The sequence below is a fragment of the Mustela nivalis genome (assembly GCF_964662115.1).
Source record: "Mustela nivalis genome assembly, chromosome: 1".
Taxonomy (NCBI): Eukaryota; Metazoa; Chordata; class Mammalia; order Carnivora; family Mustelidae; genus Mustela; species Mustela nivalis.
This window is the reverse complement of record NC_139020.1, coordinates 124,723,028-124,746,921: the sequence shown is the minus strand read 5'-3', so window position 1 is coordinate 124,746,921 and position 23,894 is coordinate 124,723,028. Positions and strand designations below refer to the sequence as shown.

At 46.3% G+C, this 23,894-nt stretch overlaps 1 long non-coding RNA gene across 4 annotated transcripts in view; it reads right to left on the bottom strand.

Moving 5' to 3' along the window:
• Positions 1-23,894, bottom strand: part of LOC309844358 — a 178,234-nt gene that overhangs the window by 87,785 nt on the left and 66,555 nt on the right. Inside the window, exons 3-6 of one of the 4 annotated variants that reach the window (XR_014300633.1) lie at positions 9,075-9,197; positions 7,540-7,657; positions 6,812-6,924; positions 5,824-6,047 (exon numbers count right to left, since the gene is read on the bottom strand). This is a non-coding gene — a long non-coding RNA (uncharacterized lncRNA). Of the gene's footprint in view, positions 1-5,823; positions 6,048-6,811; positions 6,925-7,539; positions 7,658-9,074; positions 9,198-23,894 lie in introns of those variants that run through there. The other 3 variants (XR_014300631.1, XR_014300632.1, XR_014300630.1) reach the window with 3 other exon arrangements.

Sequence of the window (23,894 nt, the reverse complement as noted above, 5' to 3'; positions counted from 1 at the left end):
TTTTGAGTCTGTTATGAAAGAGGGACAGAAGTGAAGGCAAAGGGATCTTAGGCTCAATGCCCCCTCAATGCCTGGAGCAGATCACACAGTCCCTCAGGACATCACATGTCCAATTGGAGTTACTTCACTAACCATCCTCAGAGGATCCTTCTAGAGAGTTACTTGGCTTGATATTAGGTTCATAGGACACAGACACAGTAAATGTATTCTTCAACCAAAGGAGAACCAGATTCTCTTACCACTGACCTGGAAGCCTAGTGGTCACATTGCCTGGTACGAAACCCCATGGCAGCAGGGATGAATCCCAACAAATTTTGAGCTAGGCAATGGAAGACTTTGGTACAGATACTGCCTGCCATTCCCATCCTTTAGTGGTCTTCTCTCTCTCTTTCCCTTCACTTTATATTATCTCTGATGGCTCATTAAACTCCCAGATAAGTGTATCTTCTCCAGACAGTGTTCATTGCTCACATCTTTCACAATCTATCTACAGCCATCAAACTTACCTGTCCTCGGTCCCTGTCAGAAGATCTGTGTGGTCATTCAAACTCTTCAAGAAAACAAAATTGGAAATATGGGTGACCAATAATAGCTTATTGCTTTATATTCTAACTAAAAACACTGTGGCCTTACAGAGGTAATTTCAGCTATGTGGCAAAAAAAAAAAAAAAAAGTGGTTTATGTACTTCTCCATGCACTTAAAACTCACCAGGCCAATTGTAAGACCTCCTATTTGAACTTACATTTCAGCCTCCCACCAATGGAGGAGAGATGGGATGGCCCTAAAAAGAAGCTCAAAACTGAAAACTTACCACATTAGAAGTGAGAAAATGCCAGACTCTGCTTTGAGTTCTAGTTCCATACACTGGAGAAGACATGACTGAATTAAGAGTAACCCTCTCTCCCAGTCTCAGGTATTTGGAGCTCTGGATTACTGCAAGGTTCACGAAGGAACAAGCCCAAATTGGGCAGGAGGAGCCCTAAGATCCAGTTCTATTGTTGCCACTTATTCACTAGGTGCATAGGCTCTTCTCTCAGAGCCTGACTTCCATGGTATAAACCACAGAACCTGATCTGGAGTCTCTAATGTCTCTTAACTGTTATGCAATGCGGTTCTCACCTTCACTTGTCTCTTCCCAAGTGAAGAAGTTATAGTTTCAGGATTGGGGGATAGTAATGTAGCATCTACCATTCCTGCTACCATGAAGCCTTTTATTCCAGATAGCCCTTGTACTTTTTTCGAACAATGTACCCTGGTCTTTAAGAGCTGGCTCTTGCCCAGATTCACTTCCAAGCAGAAGGCCAGGCTCCCTCTCCTAGCTGCACTTTGAAATGTAAAGTAAAGTTTTGTTTTGTTGGGTTTTTTTTCACCACTAACCTACATTCAGGGGAGTGGAGCCTAGCTGTTGCTTTTAGAGATGTGCCCTGCATCCTTAATGGCCTTGGCATTCCCACTAGAAATAGTGTCACATTCACAACGCAGATTCAGCCTAAACTTGCAGGCTAATCAGATAGGAAGTATCCCTGTATACACAGCAAGTGGCTCAGTCGAAGCTCAAGAGCCTTCCTTTTTCCAGACCTTATGGCCCATAAAGTTACCAATCAAACATCTGCCAATCACCCCACCAGTAACCCCAGGAATGCCACAGTTAAGGAAGTGGCCATGAGATCTTCATAGAAAAGACCTTGCTGAATTATTTCTAGAACAGTCAGAAATTCTTGGGTTAAATGTAGCTCTGAGATTATCACTTAACCTCTCTGTGCTTCAGTTGCCTTTTCTGTGAAAAGGCCAAGAATCAACAGAGACGACAGATGCAAAAGAAAACACCTTGTAAACCAGGGTTCTTTGGGGAGGGTGGAATCTTTTTTTTTTTTTTTTAAGATTTTATTTATTTATTTGACAGAGAGATCGCAAGTAGGCAGAAAGGCAGGCAGAGAGAGAGAGGTGGAGGCAGGCTCCCTGCTGAGCAGAGAGCCCAATGTAGGGCTCAATCCTAGGACCCTGAGAACATGACCTGAGCTGAAGGAAGAGGCTTAACCCACTGAGCCACCCAGGCGCCCCAGGAGGGTGGAATCTTAATTGTCAGAGAATTGTTTCAAAATAAACATGTCAAATCTCCTTTCCCCACTCTCTAGATGTCGAACTCCCCAAATCCAGGGTGGCACCTGGCCATATGTATTCTGAAAAGACTCCTAGAAGATCCTGGTCCACACTGACCCATTGCATGCTGTGTGGGTATGAAAGGTGATTGACAGGATGTGAACTTCATTCCTAACCGATGTCTGGGTGACTCTGGAGGAACTATTCAGGAAATTATGGACTCAAAGTATCTGAAACAGTCATCCATCTTAGCGAAAGGATCCTTGTCCCATGAGCCCAAGGAGGAAGATGGGCCCTCTGTCCAGTTGGGAACAAAGCTATATTAGGGCACGTAAAGACAAAGACAATAGAGTCAAGGGTGGTCCCTATTGTGAGATGATGGCAGGGATGCCCCAAACTATACTTAGTTCCCAAAAAACATGTAACTCCCAGGGTTCTCTGAGATTTGTTCTTTTCTTACTACCTTGCCAAAAGTCAATTGAATGACATGCAGACTCCTAAAACAAAAGCCCATTCACTAAAATTCAGAGGTAAGAACAGGAAGCCAGATGCACCACCTTTTGTTCTTCCATCCTGGTCCCGAGGATGAGAGTCCACCATGCAGACATGTGAATGCAATGGATTAACCACTTCTCAGCTGGTCACAGATGCCAGGCTCCCTGCTGGGTTCCCAGGTTGCTCCCCAGCAGAAACATCAAAAATTGAGTCTTTCTCCTGACTGGGCTCCCTGAACCCTCTTCCTGATGTCAGAGATGCCTGGAATTGAGCAGCCAGCCAATTTCAGCTCAATGATAGAGTTTTATCCCAGACTCTGGAGTCTTGACTGTTGTTCACATTGACTAAAGCATAGCCTACTTATCTTTGTCCATATTTACATATACATTAACCTAACACAAGGCCCTTAACAGCTATCATTCATACCCAGCATGGCATTTAGGCACATTCTTGGACACAGGTCCTTTGAAAACCTGAGTACCATTAATAGTAAACACGCCAATGATACCACACAAGCATGCTTACATGCAAGATATCTTGTATGGTAGTGTTTAAAAAATTACCTCAAGTCTTTGATGTTTCTCCCATTAAAAGGTGGAAACTCTATCCCCTCCACTTGAATCTGCACAAACTTATGACTACTTTAACTAACAGAGAATGGTAGAAGTGATGCTATATGACTACCAAGCGAGGCTGTGCAGCTTCCACTTGGATCTCTCGGAACACTCACTCTGGGAGAAGCCAGATGCCACGTAAGAAGTCTAACGTGATGAGATCATCATGCTAGAGAAAACACATGTAGGCACTCCAGCTGGCAACCCCAGGCGAGCTCCTAGGCAGCCCGTAAGCACCAAATGCAACCGTGTAAGTGAGCCATCTTAGACCTCCAGACTTATCAAGCCTTCAGATGATTCCAGCTCCAGCCAACTTCTGACAGTAACCACGTCAGAAACCCCATGGGAGAGGCTCCCAGCCAAACTCTTCCTAGATGCCGTCCCCACAAAATTGTGAATGAAATTAAGTGATTGTTTTAAGTTTAGGGTAGATTGTTTCACAGCTAAAGTAAGTGACACACCTTCTAATTCCAATGTTTAAAAAATACGGTAATGAATATGTGCTGCCGAAGCGAGCACAAAAAATACGGTAATGAATATGAGAGGTAGGCATTTGCTCAGATCACTTGATCTGTCAGCCAGGCACTCTCATACCCTATAGGTGGGGATAAAAGTTGGTAAATCTTACCGGAAATAATTTTGGCAACACCCAGAGCTTTAAAACACCCATCCTTTGACCTCTCAATTGCGATTCTAGGAGTCTGCTCTAGTGATTTGATTAGAGATATATACAAAGAATTATCTGAATCAGCTGTAAGGATGCTCATTAGTGTTATCTATAATAGCAAAACATTGGGAATAACCTAAATGTTCCCCTGAGAGGGTGGTTAAATAAACTATATTTGCACAAGAAAATGCTTTACACTTGTTTTAAAACAAGTTTTTGAAGTATATTTCATGACAAAATATTCACCATCTAACAATTAATAAAAATTTAGATTACAAATGGTATTTTCCTTATATAAAAACTACACATATCTGGAAGAGAAAATCTCAAATTTTATATATATATTTACACACACACACACATATATATATATTTAAAGATATTATTATTTGTTTATTTGTCAGGAAGAGAGCATAAGTGCAGGAGGTGGGGTCAGGGAATGGCAGGCAGGAAGAGAAGAGGCTCCCTGCTGAGCAAGGAGTCTGATGCAAGACTTGATCTCAGGACCCTGGGATCATGACCTGAGCCAAAGGCAGACACTTAACTAACTGAGCCACCCAGGTATCCCCCCAAAAACCTCAAATTATAGAACTGATAATGTCTAAATACTAGTCTGGCTTTCTAGGGGTTTTTTTTTTTTTCTATATTTTCTACATTTTCTCTTTTTTTTAAGATTTTAATTATTTATTTGAGAGAGAGAGAAGAAGCAGAGGGAGAGGAAGAAGTAGACCCCAAAGTCAGATATCTAATTGACTGAGCCACCAAGGCACCTGTATTTTCTACATTTTCTATAATCAACATGCACTACTCTTATAATGAGGGGAGAAAAGATACTTTGAAGAGAAAGTAAAAGCGTGATGCCCAGATTGCAAGAATGGGATAAGAACCTCTGCCCCAAGCACCATCTACTTATAGAGGGCTAACAGGATGGGCAATCCCAGCTATACACAGAACCGAATAAGAAACTGGAGAGCTTGACACTGAAGCTTAGAAACCAAACGCCCAAGGGAAGCTGGAAAAAGAAACTCCAAGATGGAGAACCATCCAGTCCTTCGTCCAACCAAAGCCCCAAGGGCCCTGGCCATATCACAACGAGTAGAAGGTGACATCTCCTACAGTCTGCTACAGGACTATGTGGGAAGACAGCCCCTCATATGTATCCGTGTGTGGGGGAGGGGAGGAGGAACTTGAGTGGGGCATCCGTTTTGAGCTCCTGGGGCATCTATCCTTCTATCCTTGAGAACTTGCACCAGCAAAACGCGAACTCTAGCACTGCACTGTCCAATCCGGTAGCTGTTACCTGTGCGAACTATTTAAATTTAGACAGATTTAAATAAATAAAACTCAAAACTCAGTTCTGTCACACTAGCCACATTTCAAGTGGCTAATGGTTATCGTATTGGACAGAGCAGGCTAGGACTTTTCCGTCATCACGGAAAGCTTTCTAACCAATGGCGCCGCTTCAGGGAATTGCTTAGCTTGGATTCTGAGATTTCTACAGGGAGAGTGACATGTGGTGGAAAGATAGAATGGGAAGTGAACTAGGCCACCTGAAACTCAGCTGTCAGACTTACCAAATGTGAAATCTCAGACTCACTATTAACCTTTCTGAGTCTCAGTTTCCTTATCTAGCCAATGGGGAAAATATCTGCCACGTAGCGCCGTGACAGAGTAAATGATGCCAAGACCACAAACTGCGAGATGCGAGCCTATACTCAGTCGACGTTCAAACAACTGTGGTTGTTAGAGAGGTGAGGATCCCTCAACCTTTCCAAGAGCATCTCAGAATAACCAAACCAACCAGACCTGCTCGTAAACCAGGAATCTCTGCACTCAGAATCAGGCTAGAAATAAGAGGCCCTTCAGCTTTTTAAAAAAATTTTAAGGCCACCTGTCTCACACCAAATGTAAGCCCACGACGATGAGCACCAAAGGAAGCAGGGCAGAAGATGCCTGGGAGCTCTGTGGCCATCCTTTCTCCCCACAACAAAGCCTTTTGTCCCCATCCTGCAGATGGGGTTCAGCAAGGTTATCAGTGGTGCAGCCGGGACTCAAACCCAGGTCTCAAAAGGCCCCCACCTCCCCTGTTACCTGTTAACGGCTCTTTCCACAACGGCATTCAGGAGGCCTGCTGAGTCACAGTCTAAACCCTTCCTTGAGCAGGACAAGGCTGTCAGGGGAGATAAGGGGACACTGGATGCCTGGGCTCAGGGTGGCAGGCAGCAGGACTCCTGCTAATCCCATGGAAAGGTGAAGAACTGGGTGCACACCGTCAGGGGGTTAGCCAGAGGACACAAAACACACTCCCAAGCATTACTTAGTGGGGGAAGAAAAAGAGAAATAGAACACACAGCTTGTGCAAATGGAATCGAGTGTCTACTCCAATCAGAATTGAGCACCGACCTCAGGAAGGAGGAATGAGGAATAATTGGCCTTCCAGGGGCAGGCAGCAAGTATAAACACAAGAAACGCTATTCCCGTTCAGCTCGTACATAAAGCACAGTTACGGAGTGAGGGAGCCAATTTCAGCATGACAGGAAGAGGCATAAAAAGGATATGTGGAACCGTAAGCCTCTTCCCCAGGATGGCATAACCACGTTATAACTAGACAAAATGCTCGAATGGGCGCCGCGGCTAATTAACAGTGGCCCCTTTAAAAAGAGAGCTCTGCTTATTTTTATGGACGTGCTGAACATAACTAGCAGGATTTAAAATCCGGCTCCCCTTACTAGTTTATTTTTCCCTATAACTTGAACCAAGTTGTCCCTGGGTTCCAGACTAATGAAATGCTTATTTAGAAGCTGTGGCCATCTGTGGCTGGTGCTGCCGTGTTGGTTCCTGCTCCCTGCCCAAGGGTTGATGAGGTTCGGGGGCATGGGGAATTTCCCTCGATGCCCAGGCCAAGGAAGCTCACTTAGATGGGAAGGGATTCACTGGGAAGAAAGATCAGGCCCCGGCGCTCCTCGAGTTCCTCTTGCTCCATGGGGGCTGGCTCCCAGCTGCAGGGGAAATCCTGACAGCTGGCATGCTGGTGGTCTCACCTGCCGCTGGTGCGTGTTGAGCCGCACAGGGAAATAGAAACCTCATGCTGGTGCCCGCCATAGGCAAGGATTCTGCACACTGGTGACCCCAGGGGCCCAGGGTACCCCTCCCTTCTGCCCTCCACCTCACTTTCTCCTTTCCTACAAGGGAGAACACAAGTCTGTGATGCTTATCTTTGCTCCTTCCCTCCATTTACACATGGGATTTTTAAAAATCAGGTGTATTACACTGTTCTCAATATTGTCAACACTGGAGCCCACCTGCCACTGCTGCTCCCTTGCACACTTTCCCGAAAACACGCCCCTCCCCCAGCATCTCCTGACCTGGGTCCATCCATAGTGATGGCAGATATAAACATCTGGCAGAACACTTGCTGCCCCACTTCAGGGTGAGCCCCACGGATGGCAGTCTGCTCATTAACACTGTCCTTGCGGCACCAAACCTGCTGCCCCTTCTGTCTCAGCCCCTGCAGCCCACAGGATTTCTTTGTGTCTGCTCACTTTTCTCCCCTCCCAGTTCTAGACTCTCTGAGTGATAACAAACAGAAAACAGCTTCCTTAGTGTGTCTCCATCTCCTGTCTCTGGCCCCCTGCCCTGCTTAGCGTCTCTGGATATCATACCTCCGACTCCATTCCATGAACATTTGATGTGAACCTACTCCATGCCTGGCATTGTCTGGGCCAACTGTCCTCCCACTTGGCTCCACGAGGGCTTCCACTGTCCATCTTGTCCCCACACCTGAAAAAAATGCTTGACAAGTAATCTTGTCAAGATTATTACAGGGTAGATGAATGCCTGCATCAGAGGAGACAGCCATGCAAACAACCAATAAAGCACAATGTAATCAGTGCTATAAAACAACAACAAAAACACCTGAGTACAAAGTCCTTAGGGAATTCAGAAAAGCGGTCAGTTAATTCTGCCTGGGGAGAGATGCATTCTAGGCAGAGGGCACCGGACATTCAAAGGCATGGCAGTGCATGAGTATAAGGAGGCCAGTGAAGTGGTCAGCTCAGTTGACCATGTTCTTGCTCAACAGCAAAGCTATGAAGCCACACAAGGGCTGACCATGATATCTCCATGTGGGGGTCGGTGTACACTCTGGTTGAGATTGGCTTGCCTTCATAATAAGCAGAAATGCCAGTCCCTGAGCTCCACACAGTCCATCTTATGGGACAGGCTCTGGGGACACAAGGATGAAGCAGACCAGTCACAGCACTCCAGTAGACTGAGGGAGAAAGATCAGTTGGGAAATTATGGTCAAGTGGGATGAGGATGCCTGAGGGCTCTGCCAATTTCGGGCAGCTGAGCCATGCTGGTGCCAACCGCTATGAGCTCTGAGGGGGAAGGAATGGACCTCAATGGAGATGGAGACACATTTAGGGAGTTGACATCTTGAAGGAATATATTTAAGACACTGGTTTGTTTTCAGAAGGGCCAAGAAGGCCAGAGAACAGATGGAAGACATCTAGTTCAGGTCCCACGAACCCCAGAGAATAGCCTCAGATGTTGAGAAGGATCTGGGCCCCCGAACCCCAATCCAAAACCAGGCACAGAGGGAGACCGTGTCTTCTGTGGGAAGGCAGACACTTCTGCTAGGCACCAGGTGACCTCATCTAACTCCTTTTTCCTTTTCCACCCACCATGGTTCTCTCTTTCATTCCTTCTTTCTGGTCTTCTCCTTCCTTGGGGGGTAGAGAGGCTGGGGAGAGGGAAAGTAGAGAAAGGGGATAAGAAAGCATGTCTGGAGAAAAAATAAAAAGGGACGAATAAACAAGAGGAGGAGAGAGGTGGTGGCATCATGAAGGCCTCTTGCCACTAAGTCAGTGCCACAGCAGGACTTCTCCAAGGGTACAGGAGGGGCCTGGAGACCTCTACTCCAGGGCCTGGCCAGGAGGATCTTCCCAAGGGCCTGCAGAAAGGTCCTGGGGAGGGCTGAGTTCACTGCCCTGGGTTCTAGACCGCAGCCCCACAGGCCTCCCTTCCCATGCCAGGGGTACCAAGGGGTACCCTCCCCACAGGGTACTCTCTACCTCCTCTCTAGCACAGAGAGCCAGCCAGCCCAGAGGGCCTGGTTCACAAAGGCTGCTCTGGATTTCTTCCTTCATCGGGGGCCCATTCTGCCTGGGAATTCTAGCGAGGCTGCTGCTCTCACCTGACTCTGACGAAGGGCAGGGGAGGATTCCGAGACCCGACAGTTTACAGGCCGTCTTCTGCTTCCTGCAATTCTGCTCTTCAAATTGCTTTGCTTCAAATTCTTTGTGGTTTTTCTGGGCTGCTGGGAGGAGAGCGCATTGATTTTGTTTTGATAAGGTCAGCAGTGATCAGCTCTGACAGTCAAGCAGATAACCTGTCCCCCTCCCCCTCCACTAGATGTGGCTCCACATGCAGAACTAGAGGGAGAGAAACAAAGACAGGGAGGAGCAGGCGGCCTCCTTTGTCTCTGCGCTTCTGAAAACCTCTCTAAACCCCATCAGCAAAAGCAGCCTCCTCTCAGGTTGCAGTCTCAGAGAAGCAGTAAGGGCACACTTGATCTTTTCCATGTGCAGTTTCATTTTCCTTTCCCTCTGTGCGTTCCTGCCCCGCAGCCTACTCTCCTAGACGGTGACTCACTTTCCTCCAAAGAACCAATTAAGTAGCACAGAACTGCAGCAGACTCCTGATGACACTGATTAACGTTCAGAACCCGTAGGATTGTTCAGACTGAGGTGCCTAGGAGGACTTGGAGAGGGTCCCTCTGAGGTTTCACACAGCTGATTGGATCTTGATGAGAAGAGCGCTTGGACCGTTCCCACTTTGCTAAGGTCACTAGAGGGGCGGTCGCTTGGAGCTCCCTCACCAGGAAGAGTTCACAGTTCCCCCAAAGTGGCGGGCATGTTCCCAACCAAGCTTGGCAGCCAAGCGCTGCCTCTCCTTGGAGGCCTCCCAAATATCACATAAAACAGTATCTATGTGCACGTGGGTATATGTCTAGAGAGAAGATCCAGGACTGTCATCAAATTCTCCAGGAGACCCATGATCCGAGAAAGTTAAGGAATATTGTTCTACAAAATCCTTTCAAGGATCCTTTAGAATATGCCAGGCAGGCTCCCCAAAACACCTCGAAACTGTCAGTGCCATGGCAGCTTCCCTGAGACATCAAAATCCAAAACAATGAGTGATGTCTTTTTTTAAATAATAATAAAATAGAGTCCTATGTTCTCCTACAAATGGACCTTGAGAGTTTGTTCGGAGGGTCTAGCAAGGGAGCACAGCTACTCCTATGCCCTTGAACAAAGAATAGTCCTCCTCCACCAGGGAAGTCCTTCCTCTTTGAGTGAGCACACAGCTTCAAGAGGGAGGCATGTGAGGTGGTGAGGGAGGAAGAGGCCACTTGCCTAGCCTAACACATCAACCCAATCAACCCCGGTGGTCACTGGGATGACAGATGTCATAGTCAGATCACCTTGACATTGGAGAGTGATGTCTTTTTTTTTTTTTTTTAAGATTTTATTTATTTATTTGTCAGAGAGAGAGCGAGCGAGAGTGAGCACAGGCAGACAGAGTGGAAGGCAGAGTCAGAGGGTGAAGCAGGCTCCCTGCGGAGCAAGGATTCCGATGTGGGACTCGATCCCAGGACGCTGGGATCATGACCTGAGCCGAAGGCAGCTGCTTAACCAACTGAGCCACCCAGGCATCCCGGAGAGTGATGTCTTAAGTGGATCTCGGTGTGTTAATACAATGTCACTGTCCTGATGGTCTGAAGGTGAGAGCTGAGGACCATCCCCATGACCAATGATTCAACGGACCTGCTGACCTGTGGGAAGGAGTACAAATATGGTACCCACATGACAGGAAACAATGGGCCCCTCTACTGCTGTCAGTCCAATACCAGATTCAGTATTCAGATTCAAGAATATTCAGAATATTCAGATTCAAGTTCCATGGGATTAGAACCAGCCTCAACATGTTCAGAGCCACTAATCAGGATAATGAAAGGTCTGAAATCACAATATCAAACACAATAGAATCACAGCTGGGCACAATGTTGGGTGCTTCGGATACAAGATCTCATTCAGGACTCACAACATCCCTAGAAGTGCCTAAATATCCAGTTTACTGCTGATGAGACTGGGATTCAGGGAGAATGTGTGCATGATCCCAAGACTGGTATATGGAGATTGTTGGATTTGAGCTGATGTCTGTGTAATTCCAAAGCCCATGCTTTAAGAACCATGCCATTAAAGGAGCAAAGTCAGAAGAGAATCCATGGAAACATGACGACAGATGATGAGGTAAACTATTGTTGAGAACAAGAGGGAAGGTTACTAGATGGTAGATTTTGGTTTCCTAGTGTTCTGTCATTTCTTTTCCTAGGAGCATTAGGCAGCAAGTCAAGATAGCTGCCATGCTCACAGTCCCATTCCAAGAAAAACCTCCCTGTGGAAGCCTCTGTTGAGAGAAGTCTTAGGCCATTTCCTACATAGAGATAACCATGGGTTGTTCTATGTGATCTTTTTACCACACCTGACTGGACTAGAAGTAGACTCCCAGTTCTGGATAGTCAAATCTAACTGGGGAAAACCCAGTGCTAACTGCTTGCCACTGCAACAAACAAGCCCAAACATGGATGATGGCTCAGACCGGATAGACCTAATTCTTACTTAGGTAAAGTCCTAAATGGATGATGCCAGCTGACAAGCAGTTCTCCTTTGAGTGGTGATATGGGGACCCTGGCTATTTCCATCTCGTGCCTCCTCTGCCTTCAACACATGTCTTCTAAGGTCACCACACTCATCTATATCTAGCCAGCAGAAAGGGAAAGATCATGGAGACTATACTCAATGTTTTTTTTGCCAGGCCTGGAAATGGCACACATCACTTCGGCTCACATTCCTTTTGCAGGAACTCAGTCCCATAGTTACACTTAACTGCCAGGGAGGCTGGGAAATGCAATCGAGGTGTGTGCCCAGGAAGAAAGGAAATAGTGCAGCTGAGTCTTTGTCAGTCTCTGCTAGAAGCAGAGAGAGAGCAATAGCTCAGTGGAGGTAGAGTTCACATGTTATTTCTGGTTCTCTCATATTTTTGCCTCTCATATTTGGTCTATCTCCCTGAGGCCCTCCATAAGGAAACAAGTGTCCTTTTCTAAAACAATAATCCTCCTGAGAACTATATTCCACATGGCAATCCCATATGGCCCAGGGCCCCACTCATACTGAATCATACAGATGGCCATTTTACAAGTTGGTCCCCAAGACTGTAGACTAATAGCCCCCACCTGCAAAATGGTAGCATGTCAGACCTCTCTTCAAAGGCTTTTCTCGAAGCCTCCCAAAGGGAGTGGTCATATCTCCCTGAGTCTTGCTCATTCTCCCTGTTGGCTCCTGTCCATCATCGCTCTGTTGTCACAGCCCCAGAAGCACCATCCACGATCTAATCAAGGTAAGTGATACCCCCTGGAGCTGTGTGCCCTGAATCAGACACCAGGAGAGGTATCCCTGACCCCACAGGACAACAGCTCCAAGCTTTGGCTCTTCCTACATTAGGACCTCTGACACACAGGATAATCTAACTGTTCTGACTGACTTCAATACAAAGAAACCAAGGCACAGAGAAGTTAAGGGTAATCTCAATAGCACAGAATGAAAGAGATTACATTACATTCCAATCACCCCGTCTCTTTTCAGCTGGCAAAGTGAAACTGACCTTAGTTTCAAAGCCAATTAGGAGGTGTATGTGTATTTGTTTGTGTGTGTGTGTGTCTGTCTGTCTGAGTCTGTCTTAACCTCCTTTGACACAGAGATCAAAGTGTCTGATAAAAATAGAAAAGTTAGAACTGTTACAGTAGAGTCACTTACTGAAAACACTGGTCTTTAGCTTAAAAAAAAAAAAAAAAAGTCTTATCCGTCACCATGTATTCATTCTGCCATCCATAACTGGTCCGTAACTATTTCCAAGAAGGCTGTATCCTCAGGCCCCAGCATAGTGCCAGACACATGACAGGCATTCCCCAAATACTTGTCTAACAATGAATGAAGCCTAGCTTTTACACAATGTGTTCAAAACTGCCCTTGCTGGAGGGGGAGGAAGTATTATCAGTGCTCTTTTTACCCAAAGGAGAAAATAGACACAAAAGAGTCATGTTACTCAGAGGCTGAGCTAGAATCCAAGCAGCTCTCTCTCACTGATAGCCTCCTAAACCAATAGGCATGCTTAGACCCCCCCAGTGAGCCAAAGCCTCCCGGCACTGTCCTAGTGCCCAGCTGCCCCCCAGCACCACCTGCAATCGCCCACATCTTGCTTCTCCTCTCCCAAGTCAGTCCAGGCAATCAGAGCTCTGTGGTCCTCTCACTGCCCACAGTAGCTCCCAGGAACTGGTATGGAGCCCCCAAAGTCTGAGGGCAGGGCGGTTTGGGAGCAGGGATGGGCACAGCTATCTTGGGAATGGCTCCCACCCCCTGCCCAAGATAAACAAACACCCTCAGTGACGTTAGCCTCCAGAAGTGTATCACATCCTCATTTAGAAAATGTGTGCTGGGCCTAAAACTCGGGCAATTGACCAGAAATGGCCAACAGGCCCAGGGATCTACACTTCCAGGCTCCAGCCTCATTAGTTTAAAATATCAACTCTGAGACGTCGCCCCTTCCTTTCCAGACTAGTATGTAACCCGCTCTACCAGAGACAGCAGATTAGGAAAGCCAGAGAGGATTGGCATGTCCATTGCAAGCAGACTCTCTGGGGTCGCCGATCTAGAAGCTGAAAACATTTCTCTTTCATTTATTGTTCAATCTTTATTTAAAGGGAAAGTCCCCAAATGGAATTGAGAATGTTTGGGTTGTTTTAAGGCCATCTTTCCTTTCTGTGACACGGTGAGCCTGCTCTCCATTTTTCCAAGCTCCAGAGAGAAACTCCGCTTGCCAACACTTGAGTGATTTCACCTCTAGTGTTTCCATGGTGATGCACATCCCCACACAGCCTAGAGAAAAGGTGCAGCTCCAAGTGATGATGAACATGAAGGAAGCTCGGCAGGTTCCCCTGGCCCGGGGGGCTCTCCAGGAGGAGCTGGGCTACACAGAGTGCTGGATGCATGGCCTCCGCCTCAGGTAGCCCAAGATGGACTTCTCCTACCTAAGACAGTGTGGATGCACTCCTGGAAACCTTAGCTGGAGGGGACTCCAGGGGCTGAGGAGGGGAGAAACTAGTGGTCCAGGAAATCGGCAGAGAGCATCTCCAACAGAGGAAGCTCTAAGTGGCATACTGCTGGGAATCATCTGGGGTCTCCATAGCCCCTGAAGTATGTGGAGTCTTGGTCTTTCTCCTGGCCGGACCCAGGCTGGGCCACCAGCAGGCTGCCATTACATTGTCTAAACATACTTACAGAACAAAAACAAAATATTTCCTCAAGAAGCTAAGGCTGACATCTACCACTGCCAGGCTGGGGGACGGGTCAGGGTGAGGGTACCTCTCGTGCTCTCCCTGAGACTATAATGGTAATAAAACACCATTTACTGAGTACTTGTTATGTGCCACACACCACACTAAATCCAATGGATACATTCTCTCACTTGACCTTCACAATAAAAGCAACTCTATGCAGTAGGTAGTACTGTTTCCACTTCACAGATGAGGAAACAGGGACTCAGAGAGGTTAACTGACTTACACAAGACCACAAAGCTAGTAAGTGGTAAAGCTGGGATTTGAATTCAAGTAGTCTCAACTTAGAGCCTGGTATCAAGCATTTCTCCCTGCCTCTGTGCCTAGCACGAGGCTGGTCCTAACCCCAAAATGTATAATGACACAATGATTTCCAGAGCTCACATTTGTTCAGACTTCCAGTTTACAATGACTACACTTTCCCTTTCTCCAGTCTCTTCTATGTGCTAAACATTTTATAAACCTGACTTTATCTGATCAGCACAAGAATCTTATGAGATGGATGTTGATAGTCCCACATTTCACTTGGAAAAACTGAGGCCCGGAAAGACTGTTTGCTGAAAGTCCTATGAGTGTCAGAGGCTGGTTTTGAACCCAGTTCTGACTCCATTAACAACATCTGACTGTGCTTCACCTTCCGCATATCTTATGTCACCCACACTTGCCAGGTCCGAGGTTGAGTATCCAGCCTTCCAAATTTGGGGGAAATCCAGGAGACTACACAGGATGGGAACACCAAAGGCAAATCCACTCCCCCCTTATGCCACCTGTCTGGTCACATTTAGCCAACGCCTTCAGATGTGATGTATCTCGATCTTAGGCTAGTCATTCCTTGTCCTCTTTAACCAATGTTAATGGAACATCTACTACACGCAGACCCTGTGCCACCCACCAGAAATACAGAGAACAAAAGCCTCAGTCCCTGCATTCTCCCTCAGTGTCCATCTCTGTATATGGCCCTGACACACAGGCTCTTACTGAATTCTCACAGCTGCCCTGTGGGCCAGAGCCTGTGATCATGCTTACTTCACCAACAAGAAAGCTGGGCTTGGCATGTCTCCTTCATCAGTCCACCAGGTTACAAAACAAGTAAGTGGGAAAGCCAAGACAAGAACCCCAGGGTAGCACCTGGATCAGACATACTCTGGAGACTTTGGTCATATAACCTATTGTGCTTGGCTGTACAGCAAGGGAGGTGGGCCATGTGAGCACTGAGAAGAGAGTAATTCTGCCTGGGGCTTCAGGAGCAAGACTTGCAGAGAATGGGATTTTGGGTACAAAAAGATCAGAAGCAAGGAAGAGCAGGAGTTCCTTATGGGTGGTCCATAGTCTCCTACAGGTTAATGGATAAGCCTCGGGGATTTCACAAACCACCTGAAACGAGACCAACAAATACATACCTATGGGGAACTCTTCGTGAGAGAGAAGATGATGGAAGAATAACCATCATTTCCTTAGATTCTCAAAAGGCTCCCTGATCCCCCAAAATAGGCTAAGGACCATTGCCTTAGAGTGATGCATTTGGTCTGTGGAGTGACTGGTGGGAGAAAGCTGTCCTGTTGACAGATACAGTGTGAGGACCCAACTCACAAGGATTTAACATCTGCATGCTCAAAGCCTACCCGGTCTGTCTCCTAGACCGCCTCTTCCTACTGCTGGAAGTGGAGGGAGCTGCCACAACTGGAGGGAGAGGAGAGGAGAGGCATCACTCTTTTCAGAATCGGAAGTAACCTTTCTCTGCTCTGTTTGGTTGGTTGGTTTGTTTGGGTTTTTTTTTTTTTTTTTTTTGGTATTAGCATTTTTTGATTTTTTTTTTTATTATTTTCAGCATAACAGTAATCATTGTTTTTGCACCACACCCAGTGCTCCATGCAATCCGTGCCCTCTCTAATATCCACCACTTGGTACTCCAGCCTCCCACCCCCCGCCCCTTCAAACCCCTCAGATTGTTTTTCAGAGTCCATAGTCTCTCATGGTCTTTTTGTCTGCATCTGCAACCTGAACGGTTGTTCTTTTGAGCTCCCAGATTGCCTCAGGAGACCAGGGGTCCCCCCTGGCCTCCTACTCTGACTGATGTGTGTCAAGCTGCATGCCTAATGCTCTATGCTTTCAAATTGGACCCACCAGTGAAGTCACTCCTTCAGAAAGCCTTGTGCGTGGCCATTCGGTGACCAAGTGACTGATGTGAGTAATGCCCACTGCAAGGATGGAGACATTAAGTCTTTGCAGGGTTAAACAGTCTGCAGCAGCCGTGGCTTCCATGGCAGACCTAACCCCCAGGGCAGACCCTCACCAACAGCATGGCAGAGTTATGCCCAGCTTCTGGGAGTACAGGGTCAGACTGCTTAGCTGGGAAAATCAAAGCATTTCCAGGATGATTCTGTTTGAACTCTGCTCTGCTCACTGCCTATGCACACATTTACAAGGCCGGTCAGACCCAGTGCCACCATCCAATTAGCACACACCAGCATCCAGATCCCCAGGGCCAAAATGAAACAAGTAGGATGAGATCAAAATCCAGTCCCACTATTTTAGGACAGATGCCCACGGGCACATGAGGACACAGAATACACCTGCTGCCGGCAGCTGACAGTGGCACTCCAGCCCAGCAGCCCCAGCAAAGACTGGAGCTTGATATTCCTCCATCAGGACATCATTACTGTGCCCCTTTTCTGGGCCTGGCAGTGAGTCAAGTCCTGGAGAGTCAGAGATGAAAGACCATCCTTTTCCAAACAAGCTCACCGTCTAGTGGGAGATGCAGCCTGGTAAAAAGGCAATTTTAACACAATAAGATAAGGGCTATGATAGAGTAAAGCATAGGGGACTGTGAGAGTTCTGAGGGGAGGTGCCTAACTCGCTAGAGAAGTGGGAAGGCTCCCTGGAGGAAGTGACACAGGCACTACTTCTTAAAGATGAATCAGGACTTAGCAGAGGGAGTCCCATATTAAGCAGACAGGTTACTCAGTGTGATCAAAGCAGAGGTGGAAGGGATATGCAGAGAAATGAGGAAACTAGAAATGGGGATGACTTCCTAAGCCACTGATACTCACACTGTAGTGTGCTTTACCTGAAGATCTTATTAAATAGATCAGTGGGCCCCACGGCCACAATTTCAGATTCAATAGGTCTGAGCTGGGGTCTGAGAATTTGCATTTCTACCAAGTCCCCAGGTAAGGCTGACGCTGATGTTCCAAGGTCTGCTCTTTGAAATCCTCTTCCCAAAATCATTTTGAGATGTTTGGATTTATCTGGAGGGGCAGGAGGAAAGCTGTTACAAGGGGCTGAACAAGGGAAGGATACCAGAATTGTAACTTAAGATCACTCTGACAACAGGTTCAAGGATGGATTGAATGCAGTAGGATTCGGGACAGAGAGACTCGTCAGCAGGCAGTTGCAATGATGCCAGGCAGCACAAAGGCAGCTCCAGCAGGAATGGAAACAGCAGTCATACAGCAGGTTCTGGGAGTCTAGTGATGGGCTGTGGGCAGCAAAGCAACAAAGCAATTGAGAACAGCAGCAAGGCTTCTGCCATGATTGAATCCACACTTAGGAGCTGCTTCCTAAGACAGAAAATATGGGAGGACTTTTTTTTTTTTTTTATTTTGGCCAGGGGATAGGGTTTGGAGTTGATGAGCACATGTAAGTTTGAGATGCCAGTGGTACCTGCGAGACTCAGTCATTAAGCATTTGCCTTCAGCTTAGGTCATGATCCTGGGGTCCTGAGATGGAGCCCCCACATTGGGCTCCCTGATCAGTAGGGAGTCTGCTTCTGCCTCTGCCCCCCCCCTCCACTTGTGCTCTCTCTCTGACTCTCCCTCTCTCTCAAATAAATTAAAAAATGTTGTTGGTTGTTTTTTGTTTTTTTGTTTTGTTTTGTTTTGTTTTTTAAGTTTGAGATGCCTGCAAGATAGCCGCAGAACGGATAAATGCAGACTTAAAGATTGAGGAGAGATAGGACCTGAGAGATTCAGATTTTTCTACTAGTGTTGGGAGGAGAGTGAAAGACATGGAGGAGAATAAAATGATGACCCCAAAACAATGGGTAAGTTGAGAGGAAAAAAGGGCCTAGACTAATGCCTTTGAACCACCATCATTCAAGAAGTTGGTAAAAAGTAATGGCAGGTGCCTGAGTGGCTCCTTTGGTTGGGCATCTGTCTACAGCTCTAGTCATGATCCCAGGGTCCTGGGATCGAATTCCACACCAGGCTCCCTGCTTGGCAGGGAATCTGCTTCTCCCTCTACCCCTCCCCCCTACTCATGCTCTCTCTCTTTCAAATAAATAAAATATTAAAAAAAAAAAAAAAGGTAATGGTGACAAAGGAGTATAAGGACTATGTCACTTGGGCTCTCCAGGAAACAAACACAGAAATAGGATAGAGCAGATGTTTTGCTGGGAGCAAGAGCTATGAAAGGAAAAGGAAAGAAGCAGGATTGTATGGGTAGGGAGGGGGTCCGATCGATGCAGACCGTACTAAGCCTCCACCACTCTGTGGGGAGCTCCAGAGCAAAGATTCTCGCCACAGAGTCCCACGCTGGAGGACAATGTCTGGCCCTTTTACCACAGTTGTGGTAAGTCATCGGCCAGGGGCTACCAGAGAAGAGTAAAACCTTGGCCCAAAGATGTAGGGAATCCTGAGATGTAGGCAGTGAGCCCTTCCTCAAAGGCGACCTGAGCGCTGCGTCTTCATGACTGCCACAAGGAATAAATAGGAAAATACCATCAAGAGTTGTCACAAAAGCCAAAGGTGAAGCTATTAGGAGAGAGTCGTAGACAGTTTCCAAAGCCTCCCAGTAGGAAGATACGTCACTTACACCACCCCATCCCCCACAGTTGTGAGATGAGCTCTGTCACCAAGGGGCAGCTACAAGGAGTCAGAAAAGCCCTAAAAGGGAAGTACTGGGAATAGGAGGAGGCTAAGGGAGGTCCAGACAGTGGGGGGAACTTAATTCCTTCAGGGAACTCAGCTGAGGAGAGAAGGAAGGTGGAACCTGAAGGAGATCATGGGAGGCAGCGAACAGAAAGAGGGGGAAAGTTTGGGACACTGAGGCAGCTGATGATCCCACCTCAGTGGCTTTCCCTCCAGCCTGCGTTCACCTGCACACCTTTGGCAAGGGGTGGTTGGCTGGCTCGTGGCTAGTGAGCGGGGACACAGGACAGCACAGTGCCCTTGGGAGGGAAACAGCAAAATCCCACCAGCAGAATAGCTCACACCACTTTTTCTGCCATTGATCCAAGCTCAGCCTCCACCTTCACGCCCTGGAGGTCTCACTGAACTGCACAATCGTAAGTCATTGTCCTAATAGCTTTATTAGAAAGAGAAAAAAAGGTATTAAAACCCAGCTTAATGAAGCCAGGACGCAGAAGGCAGCAGGCAGCACACTCGTCATATCCTTACCTTTGGCCTCCTGGGAGTCCACCAGAAAATGCTTCAGCCTTCAGGGTTGGGGCGATTAACCTTAGACAGAAGTAACACAAGCCATAAACATGTTGTGGGCTTGTTTTCTTCCTTAAAGGCTTTATAATAGGAACAAGCGTCTCACAGTAACATGTCATCATGGGGCAAATAAAGTCTGGTTGGAGCGAGTGCCTGAAGCTTGCCTGCTCTCACATCTCTGCCTTGATCAATAAAAGATCACAACGAGGCAGCTTAGAGCTTAATTATTTACTATTTCTGTGCTTTCGTAAAAGAGAAATTTTTTCTAAGGAAATCAAACTGCCTGTTCAGTGCCATATGGAGTCAATATCCTGGGCTCTACGAGGTGTTAATGAATTAATTAATCAACTAATGGCAGTGAAGGTCTTCAGAGACCATGGATGCCTAGCTCCCAAAGGGAACACTTTTCACTCATATTGGCAATAATTTTAAAACATTCTTTATTTCCTAGAAAACAGGGTAATTTCTTCACCAAGAACTCATTCGATTGTGTATATTTTCAGTGCCGGATATTTTGATAATGCTTTTCTATTTTGCTGTTCATGTCATTTCCACTTCACAAAGCCAACTCCCCTTTATTCGTGAAGATGGGAGAATGAAAGTCCTTGGAGAATGAGTGTCCATGAAGCATGGAGACACCTCCTCTTAGCCAGTCATTGGCAACAGCATTCCCTTGGTCGAGGCATGTGGAAGTTCCTTCCCTGACTTCACTTTTCCCTTGGGTAGGACCGGTGAAGAACAGTAAAATTAGGGGAAATCCAGGAAGTGAAAGGCAAAAGAGCAGAGGTCTAAAATATTTCACAAACTAAATTATGAATCCTCAATGTAATATTAATAGTAACCACGGGCAAGAAAGGTGGTTTAAGGTCTTCCCAGTAGCAGTAAAGGATGCATGAGAAGATAATTACAGGATAGCAGAATAAATTAGGACTTGCTCTTAAAGAAAAGGGGTGGGCTGGAACTTGCTTGCTATCAAAGAAAACGATGAAACTTGTCTAGAAGATTTTTTTAAATAAGAAATAAATAAGGTGCTAGTGTTTTGGGTTAGATGCAAGCCAACAGGAGGCACTGAGACAGCTTGGCTGATTTTACAAGATTCCCAACACTTTCAGAAACATTCAAGGAAGAAGAGATTAACCTGGTGGGAGGAGGAATGACAGGTCTAGGCGCAGGAGATGAGGTGTAAGGAAGGTTATGACGGTCCTTTCCAAATGATACAACAGCTGCGGGAGAGGGTTGGGCAGAAATCTCACTATTTTAAAGGCACCTTTTACTGGATGCTTACAAAGTTAAGTCCTGGTCCAACCTGGGATATAGTCACCAAACCATTTTACCAAACCCATGTCAGCAGTTGGGCTATGAACAGGTGGTAAAAGCGGCAGAAAGGTAATGAGGAGTGCTTTTGCCTTATCTCCAGCAGCTACCTGATGGGGGTGGGGGAGACAGTGGAAGGGCGCAGCCAGAGACCAAGACAGGTTGACTGGCAAATGACAGTGAGAGGCCAACCTCTCACACTGATTCTTTCTCTCTGTCTCTCTCTGTCTCTCTCCATCTCTCTCTGTCTCTGTCTCTGTCTCTGTCTCTCTCTCTCCCTCCCTCTACTATTGAGGAGAAAAGCAGGGAAACTGGAAGGGCAAAGGGAAATTTTAGCTGCCAGAGCTGAAGGATGTGCTCTTGGCATTGCAATTGGAATTTGGAACACATTTTTCCATAGAAACGTTGATGCAGATGGTGATTGAGAACCATCAGGAGGGCAGGGAGAGTGTGAGAACAACCAGCCCTGGGGCCAGAGAGACCGCAGGGGCCTGGTTTTACAGTGTATATGCTATGTGCCCTTGGGCAAGTTGCTTAAGCTGTCTGAGCCTTGGTTTCCTTTGACACAGAGTTGTGAGAATTAAATCACCAAGAGATAACATATAAAGAAGGAGTAAAGAGTCAGACACAGAAGAGAAGCTCCGTAAGCGTTAACTATGTCGGTATGGTTAATAAATGACAAGGCAGCAGCACACTGTGGAATATGTGGGCTTTTGTGTCCAGATTTGGAATTTAACCATCATTGTTTCTACAAGAAAAAGCATTCTGAATTCAAGCAACCCACTTAGAAAAAAAAAGTTATACTCCCAAATTAATTTACAAATTGAGCACTGTCTGTTCTTGTTTTTTAGCATCCTGTGCAGATCTAAAATCACTTGATACATTTAAGAACATAAAATGTATTATGTATAACTTGGTTGCTCATAAAATTATCATGTTTGATATATTTAGAGATGTGAAGACTAGGGAAGAAAAGAAATTCATAAATATGTGGGGGATTTATTTCCTTGTCTTTCCAGTTTGGGGAAGAAAAAGCAAAGAGCTCTAGGGGATTAAAAATTCTTGAGGTCTTCCCCTCCTTACGGGGATCTAACTCCTCTTCTAGGCAAGCAGAATCCTGCAGCGTGAGATGAGATGCCACCCGTCAGAGGACCAGATGGGTAGACAAGAGAAAAGGGACCACCTTTCTCTGCTCTACCGAAGAGCATCCTGCAGTTCCATGAGTGTCTTGTTCCTCTCTAATAGAAGAGTGGCTCTGACATTTATCAGGGAGCCCCTTAGAAGTATTCCTCAGTGAGTCATCGAGGGGGTCTGGAGAACCCGTCACATACATGTCCCCAAAGGGGCAACAGTTGTGGGATCTATGTGGATGCCTGAGCTTGCAAGTGTCAATGATTTATTAAGAGCCTGGTGGTGGGTGTGAAGAAGGGCACATATTGCATGGACCACCGGGTGTGGTACATAAACAATGAATGTTGGAACACTGAAAAAATTAAATTAAATTTTTAAAAAAAGAAGTCTTGATAAAAGAAGACGAGGTGAGGAAATAGGGAAAGCGGTGAGAAAGATGGGGGCAACTATATGCCAGCTTGGAATCCTTTCAGCTCAATGACTTGGAAGACATTTTTGAATAAATGAGAGCAAATCACATAAGAGCATTTATCTCACATAATATGAAGTTTGGAACAGGGGCATATTCAGCTTCATTCAGTGGCCCAATCATGTTATCAGCAGCCCAGTTTCTTTCTATCTTTTGGCTCCGCCATCCTCAGCATGTTGCCCTTTGTCTTCAGGTTTGAATTCTCATGGTGGCAAGATGACTGCAGTGGCTCCAAGCATCACATCCTCACACAACAATGTCCAAAGGCCTAGGAAAAACATCCTTTTCTTGTGCCTCTTTTAAAGAGTAAGGGAACATTCCCAGAAGTACCCCCTCCCTTCACACATACACATTTCAAATCTATCTCATTGGCCAGACTTCTATCACATGCTTATTCCTAAAACAATGACTAGAAAGCAAAATATAATTCATAGGTACTAATGGAGATTGACCTCCTTGGGCTAAGGAGAGGCCCGGTGCCTGACAGCTGGAAACCCAAACAAAACCAGCTCTGTTAGTAGGCAAGAGATGTATGCAGCGAGCAATCCAACATGTCAAGAAAGCTAGGGAAAGATGGTGCCCCCCCTTGGAGGTTGGCTCCTTCTGCAGAGTCACTGTAAAGAAACAACACTTTCTGAAATGTTTACCCAGGGCAGGAGATAAGAGTGGGAACTGAATCCCCAAAAGCCTATCCTTCGGATGCTGCCCCAGGTACTGTACAATCTGAGGGGCTCATTCAGCTAGAAAGACCCAGGCCCTGGGTTGTTCCAGAATCCCTCCCTTCAAGCCAAAAAGTCTGAGAGCTTTTAGGGACCAGTGAACAGTATCTTTTCTCCATATTCAAAAATAAAAATTCATTAGTTTCAGAAGCATGTCTTACTAAGGGATGAACTCATTCTTCCCCACTTCTTTCAGATCATTAAATCCTTTGAGATGAGGCATTGGATGATAACTAGTCTCCCTGGACAGTTTCTGATGTCATTGGCAGGAGTAGTACTGGACTTGCAGGCACTCTCTTCATTACTCTGATAAGCATTGTGTTTAAGACTAATTCATTAGGATGATATTTCATATTACATTAGGGAATGCGCTATATGATCCAAATGTGAAGGCAATGACAATTTCTCCTCCTCTCTCTGATCAGCTGCTGCAGAATGAAAGGGCGCCATCACCCTGTAAAAGGCAACGACCTCATTCACTTTAATAACCTC